Source organism: Nycticebus coucang, chromosome 15 (genome assembly GCF_027406575.1).
Source record: "Nycticebus coucang isolate mNycCou1 chromosome 15, mNycCou1.pri, whole genome shotgun sequence".
Taxonomy (NCBI): domain Eukaryota; kingdom Metazoa; phylum Chordata; class Mammalia; order Primates; family Lorisidae; genus Nycticebus; species Nycticebus coucang.
Genome location: NC_069794.1, coordinates 73,349,386 through 73,358,093, shown reverse-complemented (window position 1 = coordinate 73,358,093; position 8,708 = coordinate 73,349,386). Strand labels below are relative to the sequence as shown.

The following is an 8,708-nucleotide window of genomic DNA, read 5'->3' as shown; positions in this document are numbered from 1 at the left end:
AGTAGAGTGTTGTGGCATCACAGCTCACAGCAACCTCCAGCTCTTGGGCTTAGGTGACTCTCTTGCCTCAGCCTCCCAAGTAGCTGGGACTATAGGTGCCCGCCACAATGCCCAGCTATTTTTTGTTGCAGTTTGGCCAGGGCCAGGTTCAAACCTGCCACCCTCAGTATATGGGGCAAGAGCCCTACTCACTGAGCTACAGGCATTGTCCAACAATCTTTTTCCTTTTATAATTGTGATACCGTGAAATACATATATTTGTTCTTTGACCTTATTTTTTTATTTGACATTCAATTCCTAAAATCCTTAGAATTTTCAAAGTGAGGTTGACTCATGGTTCGCAGCCCCTTGTTAGCTTTCGGATGGAGGCCGGTCGTGGGAAAAACAAAGCAGGATTAGAGGTTGGGGACTTCCAGCTCCACCTGCCAACCCACAGGGAGGCAAGAAGGGCTGAAGGTTAAGGTGATCACCAATGGCCAATGATTTGCTCAATCAAGCCTCTGTAATGAAGCTTCCACAAAAACCCCAGAAGGACAGAGTTAGAGAACTTAATGGGTAGTGAACACATGGCAGTTCCTGGCGGGTAGGAACCCAGGGAAGACAGGGAAACTCTGTACCCCTTACCCCATATGTGTCTCTTCATCTTTATCCTTTGAAATATACTTTATAATAAACCATTAAATGTATTTCCAGATATTAGTCCAGTTACTCTACATTCTCAAATTTCTGGGCAGAGAGTTTTTTTGTAGTAATCATTAAGGATCTTTTGTATTTCTGTGGTATCTGTTGTTATTTCCCCTTTTTCATTTCTGATTGAGATTATTGGAGATCTTACTTTTCTGTTTCTGGTTAGTCTGGCCAAGGGTTTGTCTATTGATCTTATTAATCTTCTCAAAGAACCAACTTTTCGTTTTGCTGATCTTCAGAATAATTCTTGTGTTCTCAATTTCATTTATCTGCTCTGATTTTGGTTGTTTCTTTTCTTCTGCTGGGTTTGGGATTGGATTGTTCTTCCTTTTTCAGTTGCTAGAGATGGTCCATTAGGTTGTTGACTTGCTCTCTTTCTGTTTTTGGATGAAGGCATCTAATGCTATAAATTTGCTTCTTAGGACTGCCTTTTAGTATCCCACAGATTATGATAGCTTGTGGCAAACCAGTTAATGTACGGAAATGTTTTTGTGAGTTCTGTAAGCTGTTCTATGAAATTAATGGAATCCAAAGCAGAATCATGAAAGCTCCAACTTGAAGCCAGTTGATCAGAAATTCTGGAAGCCCAAATCTGCAACTGGTATGTGTGGCGAACAGTCTTGGGGACTGACCTTCAACCTGTGGGACCTGAGGCTATTTCCAGGTTGATGGTGTCAGAACTGAATTGGCGGACACCCAGCTGATGTCCACAGCAAAATTGCTTGCTTGGTACATGGGGAGAAACTCCCACACATTTGGCCTCAGAAGTCTTCCATACTGATTGCTGTGGTGGTGTGAGGGCAGAGGAAAGACACAGATTTGGTTTTTCCATGCAGAATGATTAATGCTTTTTGTGAGTTTAGAAATCCTTTCTTATCCCAAAGTCACACAGATATCCTCCTGTATTTTCGACTAACTATTTGAAGTTTTGTGTCCCTCACATTAAGGACACATGAATGATTATTTTTTTTTGGTGTGGGCCAGGGAGGGAAAGGTATGAAGTAAAGCAGAGATCCTCTCCTGTGTTTCAGATCTGGTTTCAATATCAATTCTTTACTAGCCTCGTAGATGGGAAGTGTTTTTCCTCTTTTCCTTGATTCAGTGCAAGAGAATTATTTGAACCTTTAATGTTTAGTAGACATTGTTTATAAAATCATATATAGAAATTGGATATGAAACTATTGTTTTACAGGAAATTTTTTTTTTTTTTTGAGACAGAGTCTCACTATGTCACCCTAGATAGAGTGCTGTGGCATCACAGCTCACAGCAACCTCCAACTCTTGTGCTTAAGCAAGTCTCTCACCTCGGCCTACCTAAGTAGCTGGGACTACAGGCGCTCGCTACAACGCCTGGCTATTTTTTGGTTGTAGTTGTCGTTGTTTGGCAGGCCTGGGCTGGATTCAAAACTGTCAGCTCTGGTGTATGTGGCTGGCGCCCTAGGCATTGAGCTACAGGCGCCAAACCTACAGGAAGATTTCAAATGACTGATTCACTATCTTTAATGGTTGAGGGAATTCTGTTTTTTCTTAGGTCTATTTTCTATTTTTTTCTCTAGGAATATGTACATTTTGTGTTTTCATACATATAGTATATATATTGTAAAAGATTGATTATTGTACAGTTTTATTTTTTTCTGTTCTATCACTTTCTTTTCATTCCTGATATTTTTAATTTAACCTTTTCTTTTTCTTATTTATCAATCTTGTCAGAGGTTTGGTAATTTTATTAATATTTTCAAATACTTAACTTTTGACATTTTTATCCCTCTGCTATACCCTTGTTTTCAGTTTCATTAATTTTGTTACTTTGTCCACATTCTGGGGTTTATTGGTTCACTTTTTTCTACTATTATGTGTTAGTGCTTAATTCATTAATATTCAGTTCTTCTTTTCTACTGTAAGCAATTAGGCTTCTTTTCTGGCTGTGTGACTTCGGTCAAGTAAAGTAACTTCTCTGTATCTTAGTTTCACATTCTCAAAATGGGGGTGATACTGGTGTCATAGTATTGCTGGGAAGATTAAATGAATTAATATATCTGAGGACTTACAAGAACACCTGGTGTAAACACTGCACAAGGGTTCTTCCTGTCTGGCTGTTCTCTTTCTTTTCTCAAACATCTTCTTAAACATCATGAAGCCATTTAATTCCATAAAAACTATGATAGAAAGTACTTTTATTATAATTCTGTTTGAGTAGTTTCCAATTTCTATGAAATCCTTCTTTGATTCATGAATTGTTTGGATGTTTTTATGTTTTTCACATATATGGAAGAGGGGTTTTTTGATTATTTTAAGAAATAGTTTATAAAATCAATTGATTTTATAAATTGATTATAATGTGGTCAGAAAACATGGTCTATTTGATATCACTTTTCATAATTTATGAGACTTGATCTAAGGACTAATACATATTTGTTAATTTTTTAAAATCTTCACAAGTTAGACTATTATTATAGTATTAATGTTTATTTAGACATACACACATTGTATATACCATTTTCTTTGTTATTCTTTTTCATATTGGAGCTAATTTATTTTCTTCTTTAGTAAATTCTCTTAAAAGTCTTTTGAGGACTATAACTGGTTGGTATCCTGCTCCAAATTTACCTGAACATATCTGTTTATCTGAAAATTTCTATATTTGTCCATCACTCTTGAAAGATAGTGTTGCTGTGTACCTAATTCTAGATTGATAGCTCTATTTCTCTTACTACTTTATAGATAATATTCTTCTGACTCCTACATTTGCAGTTGTGGATTCAGCTAAGTATCTGTTTAAACATGAGGTTGAATCTTTTTTCTTTGGCTGCTTTAAAATATTTTCTTCTTTTGGGGCGGCGCCTGTGGCTCAGTGGGGAGGGCGCGGGCCCCACATGCCGAGGGTGGCGGGTTCAAGCCCAGCCCCGGCCGAACTGCAACCAAAAAATAGCCGGGCGTTGTGGCGGGTGCCTGTAGTCCCAGCTGCTTGGGAGGCTGAGGCAGGAGAATCACATAAGCCCAAGAGTTAGAGGTTGCTGTGAGCTGTGTGACGCCACGGCACTCTACCCGAGGGCGGTACAGTGAGACTCTGTCTCTACAAAAAATATATATATATATATATTTTCTTCTTTTTTCTTTATTTAATTTTTTTACTTACAAATATTTTCATTCTCCAGTTTTTATTAACATGTCTAAGAGTGATCTTGTTGCTATTCTTTATGCTTCCTAATTCTGAGGATTGACATCTACTATCAATTTTGAAAAATTCTAATCACCTCTGCTTTATTCACTTTACTATCTCTGTATGGAGTTCCAACTAGATGTTCGTTGGTGGTTCTTACGCTTCAAGCTTTAGTAGTTCTTAAATGCTCCCTTACGTCTTTCTGTCATTTTGTTTTTCTATACTTGATTCAAGCTTCTAGATCAGAGATTTTCAACCCATGTGCCAGGGGAGGATCTTAGGTATGCTGCAAAAATTTTTAAAGATCATTAATTAAATTATTTTCAAACAAAGTTCAAAACACAGTAACTATATTCTTTTTTTTTTTTTTTATCAACTGTAATTTAAATGTGCTGCACAAGTGTGCCGTGAGGTAAAAAAAGTTTGAAAAACACTGGTCTAGATCATTGATCCTTTATGTGTATCATAAAGGATGTGTAATCTGCTCTTAAACATTTGCTTTGGGGGCCAGGCGTGGTGGCTGATGCCTGTAATCCTGGCACTCTGGGAGGCCAAGGCAGGTGGATTGCCTGAGCTCACAGGTTCAAGACTAGCCTGAGCCAGAGCAAGACCCCATCTCTAAAAATAAATAGCTGGGTGTTGTGTCAGGCACCCACAGTCCCAGCTACTTGGGAGGCTCAGACAAGAAAATCACATGAGCCTAAGAATTTGAGGTTGCTGTGAGCTGTGATGCCACAGCACTCTACTGAGGGCAACAAAGTGAGATTCTGTCTCAAAAAACAAACAAAAAAAATTGCTTTGAGTTTTTTGTTTTAATAATTATATTTCTCTATTTTAAAGGTTTGTTTTTCATGATCCTGGTGATTTCAAAAATTTCTTTGTTTATGGTTTTAATTTCCTCTATTTCCTTAAACATGCAAACATTTTATAATCTATATGTGATAATTCCAATATCTGAAGTTCTGGTGATTCTGGTCCACTATTTATTTTTTCTGCAACTTTCTTGTGTGTGTGTACTTATTATAAGCTTATATTTGTTTGAAATATATATATATATAGATATATATATTTTTTTTTTTTTTTTTGAGACAGAGCCTCAAGCTGTCACCCTGGGTAGAGTGCAGTGGCATCACAGCTCACAGCAACCTCCAACTCCTGGGCTTAAGTGATTATCTTGCCTCAACCTCCCAAGTAGCTGGGCCTACAGGTGCCCGCCACAACACCCGGCTATTTTTTTGGTTGTAGCTGTCATTGTTGTTTGGCAGGCCTGGGCTGGATTCAAACCCGCCAGCTCCAGTGTATGTGGCTGGAGCCTTAGCTGCTTGAGCTACAGACATGGAGCCTTGTTTAAAATATATTAGTGGAAATTCTTTAAGGCCTTGGGAAAAGATGCATTTTTACAGAAGACTTTTTGTTTACTTTAACAAGTGCTTGGAATAATACAAATTTAGATCTGTTTAATATACACATTTAGTTTCTAATTTTTCAGACATATAGAGTCAATTCAGGACTGAAATCCATGTTAGAGCCGGCTAATGGTCATAGATTCTCAGGAGCAGAGTTGCCATAAAAAATGCAGAATGCCCAGTTAAATGTGAATTTCAAATAAGCAATGAATAATTTTTTAGTTTTAGTATGTTATTGACAAAAAATTCAAATGTAACTGGGCTGCTTCCATTTTTTAAATATATAGACTTTGTTATTTAGAGCAGCTTTGGATGCACACATTCTCACAGCCTCCCCTATCAACATCCCCACAGAATGGTACATTTGTTATGATCAGTGAACCAACAATGACTCATCACAATCACCCAGAGTCCATAGTGGACACAGGTTATGTTGTATATTCCTTGCTGTTTGGCAAATGTATCATGACAGCATCACAGCATCATGTGAGAATTTCACTGCCCTAAAAACCTCTGTACCTGGTATTTTTATTTGCTAAATTTGGGGAGACTTTTTTCTTTTCACTAAGACCCAAGATCAAGATGTAACTTTCCCTGTTGGCTCCTCAGGTGGGATGCTTACAATTCCCCCTTGTTGAATGTTTCTCCAAGGGCATTGCCTTTCATGTGCCTTATGTTTCTTTGGGGGTCTCCGGTTCCCTTCGCATCTAATCTCTTGCCCACTGATATTTGCACTGAGACTATAGCCTCAGGCCCTTACATTCTTCCCCAGAAGATGCCTCAGTTTTCCTGATTCAGCCTGCAACTTCGTTCTTGATGTCAGGAGAATTCTTTTACTCTCTCTCTACCTCAGCCATATATTTTTAAAGGTATTTTAAAAATATACCTTTAAAGGTGTTGTAAAAATATATAGACTCTAACATTGTTAGGTATTGCATAGTGGGAAGATTGTGGAGATCCCTGTCCTGCTAGCACTGGAGACCAGAGACCTGTATGGAGATTATCTCCCACAGTCCTTGCCATCCAACAAAATGGATGCTGTGATCTCAATTTCTCAGAGAAAAACAGAGATTTATTTTTGTTTGTTGTTGCGGCCTCTTTTTTTTTGGCCAGGGCTGGGTTTGAACCCACCACTCCAGTATATGGGGCCGCCACCCTACTCCTTGCAAGAGCCACAGGCGCTGCCCAAAAACTGTGATTTAGAAAGGTTAAATAATTTGCTTAAATCCACAGAGTAACAACCCAAATTCAATCCCAGCTCTTCTCATCTCTGAAGCCTACATTTTCACCCAGTTTGTTGCATTTCTCAACAACATGTATCATTCAAACTAGCAAACAGTTTGCAAGTGTATTTTTATTTATTTATATAGTTGTGATTGACTGATTAGACCATAACTAGAACTCTTGCCTATGGGAACCTTTGGTGAGTGGCATTGACACTAGTACTGGGACCAGCCTGCAGTGTAGACAGGGCCTCAGTCTGTGGCAGTCACTTGGGGCATTTAAGATCAAGGTTTTTCACTAGTGTAACTGGTCAGAAACTCACTTATATCTGTTTCCTTGGAGCTGATTAGGCTCCAGCTTACCAATTCATGCTAGCAAATCTTATAAGCCAAAACTCTAATACATTAATTTACAGTGAAACATGGTCCTTTTCAGTAACTTGTACCCCTCTCCCAGGTCTTTCCCATTATCAAGACAGTGGGGAAAAAGCATCCATGACCGGACATGTGCTTGGTAAGAATTAGAAAAAGGAATAAATAGTAAGTGTCCTAGGAAATTAAATGTCCTTCAAGCTGTGAAAAATCATGTTTCTAATTAATGTTTATAATAATTGGGATTTCTACTGTAAAACACGTCAAACAGTGAGCACACATTGAGCCCCTACTAAGTACCAGCTTCCACGTCAGGCACTGCAGATGCAAAAATGGCTAAGATCATGACTTGCCCTTGTGGAGTTTATAATCTTAGACCTTCTCCTTCACTTAACTAGAAAAATCCTCTTTCTTGCATCTACATGAAACATTCTTCAGGGAATTTCGGACTGGAAGATACTGACTTTGGACACCTAGTTGGGCTCTGAGTTTCTAAGATAATTCTCAGCACTGTATTTAAGGCTCTCTCATTAGGTGATTTGCTTCTTTGGTTACTTTTTCCCTCCATTTTCAGATAATTCTTTACCCACAGTTCTCTTCTGTATTTAAGTTCTGACAAAGATTCTTTGCTTGGCCAGGCTTTAGTCAGGCTTTCCAAATCTTTTACTATCCCTATCTGTGTACCTCCTTGTAAAATTCAGTGTTAGCAAGAATTCTACTAAGTCAGTGTAGCAAGGACCCTCTGTCCTTGAAATCTGCTGATTCTCCACCATTCCCCTGGTGCTGCCCGACCACCCTGTCCTTTCTTCAGTGAGAATCCTGTTAGATTGGTTCAGCCAGAATCCCACCCACCCCTGATGTTTCTGCCTAGTGATTTTCTATCCACTGACCCCACCCTGCTCCTTGGCTATAAATTCCCACTTGCCTGAGCTGTATTTGGAGTCACTCCTGATCTCTCTCATCCACTACAAAACCTGTTGTAGTGGTACCTGTCATGAGGGTCCTCAATAAAGTCTTCCGCACTGTGCCTTAACAAGTGTCACAACCATCCTTTTCTTGGGGTTGCACTACTGTCCAATGAGCACACAGTGAGGGCAGTAAGTACTGCTAGTGCCTAAAAAAAAAAAGTGTCACTGCATAATTTCTTCTTTTCACTGTCCAAGTGGTATTTTTGTGCCTTAACAATCACTCATAGGCATTAGCAGGAAGTGGAAAGCTATTGGAATGAGTTCAGAGCTACATCTGCCAGGGATTTCACAAGGAGTCATTACAAATATGTTGGGTTTCCTTTCATGTTTGTTTGCAGGGATGGCCAACTGCAAGGAATGGTTGTTTGCCCATTTGCTTTTTATAGTAACAGAGAGTAGGGAGACTTTTGGTTGAAAATAGGACTTTAGAGTTTTGGGAACATGGGAAAAATCAGTCCACAAGCAGAAGAATTTCAAAATCACTTAATACTTGAGGGTGAAGCTTGCCTTGAAATGAGAACAAAGTTTTAAACCTTAGTAAACCTGAATAAACTCACTCCATTAGGGTAGCCCTGCCCTGGTGGCTTAACCCTAGTTCAGGGTCTAATTTTATCCCCACAACTCAGTTTAGTTGAGTAAGTAGGTCTAAGACTTCATTTTTGTTTCCTAGGTCACTGAAACTGGGAATACTAAGGCATTTGATAAAGTCCTGGCCAGGGCGTATTTGACTCATTTGTTTGTTTCAATCATTTTGAGAAGATCGGAAAGGTTTGTGTAATGTAATACTTTTAATGGAGACAAAAATTCAATCTTTTTTCTAGATACATAAAACATCAATTTAATCTTTTGAAGATATTTAACTCAGGGGCTTACACCAAATCTTTGCATGTTA

At 38.6% G+C, this 8,708-nt stretch overlaps 1 pseudogene; it reads left to right on the top strand.

The window, feature by feature from the left end:
- The first annotated feature begins 7,892 nt into the window (after nucleotides 1-7,892).
- LOC128567123 (uncharacterized) lies at nucleotides 7,893-8,027 on the top strand (annotated as a pseudogene).
- The last annotated feature ends 681 nt before the right edge of the window (nucleotides 8,028-8,708 follow it).